The sequence below is a fragment of the Penaeus japonicus genome, unplaced genomic scaffold (assembly GCF_977035675.1).
Source record: "Penaeus japonicus unplaced genomic scaffold, GWHDUDI00000001_assembly GWHDUDI00000022, whole genome shotgun sequence".
Classification (NCBI taxonomy): Eukaryota; Metazoa; Arthropoda; class Malacostraca; order Decapoda; family Penaeidae; genus Penaeus; species Penaeus japonicus.
The window spans coordinates 26,979,642-26,980,926 of record NW_028234424.1 but is presented as its reverse complement, the minus strand read 5'-3'; positions in this window follow the sequence as shown (position 1 = coordinate 26,980,926).

Below are 1,285 nucleotides of genomic sequence, written 5' to 3'. Positions count from 1 at the left end.
TCTCTCCTCCCCTCTCTCTCTCCCTTCTTACTCCCCTCTCTCTTCTCCCTCTCCCACGCGTCTCGCTCTCCCTCCTCCATCCTCCTCTCTCTCTCCCTCTCCTCTCTCAACGTCTCCCTCCTCTCTTCTCTCTCCTCTCTCCCACTCTCCCTCCTCCTCTCTCTCTCCATCCTCTCTCTCCTTTCCTCTCTCTGTCTCTCTCCGCTCCTCTCCTCTCTCAAGTCTTCTCCCTCCTCTCCTCTCTCTCTCTCCCCCGCTCCCGTCCCTCTCTCTCTCTCTCTCTCTCTCTCTCTCTCTCTCTCTCTCTCTCTCTCTCATTAGAATATGAAAGCCCTTTGATGCAATAAACCTAAAAAAAAAATGCATATGCAGAATACATGCCAGTTTTTGTAAGCGCAGTCTACTATTGTTGCCACACGGTAACGCGAATTATTCATAAAAGTTCAGTGCCAATATCTGGGAGACATAGACAGAGGACCAACGACTTTCTGTTTCATGAAAATACCCCGAAGAGAAAATGTGTGCAATGTGTGTGTGCGTGTGTGTGTATGTGTGTGATCAATGTAAACTCCGTTTTTTGTACCATTAACCATACTATCAAGCAAGATGTGTGATGTACACATACGCACATACACACATTCATATATATATATATATATATATATATATATATGTGTGTGTGTGTGTGTGTGTGTGTGTGTGTGTGTGTGTGTTGTACCATTAATGTATTTATATATATATATATATATATATATATATATATATATATAAATATATATATATATATATACATATACATATCTCTCTCTCTCTCTCCTCTCTCTCTCTCTCCTCTCTCTCTCTCTCTCTCTCTAATATATATATATATACATATATATAATATATATATATATTATATATATATATATATAATATACATGTGTGTGTGTTTATTTATGTATATAAACACACACACAAACACACACACACACACTCATATATATATATATATATATATATATATATATATATATATATATATATATATATTATATACATACATAATATATATATATATATATTATATATATATATATATGTGTGTGTGTGTGTGTGTGTGTGTGTGTGTGTGTGTGTGTGTGTGTGTGTGTGTGTGTGTATGTGTGTGTGTCCATGTATGCATTTATTGTATGTTACATCTAATATCATTAGTTTTATCATTGCAATCGTTATCATTATTATCATTATCATAGTCATTATTATTGCCATCACTATCATTAACATGTATGCATGAATGTATGTACAC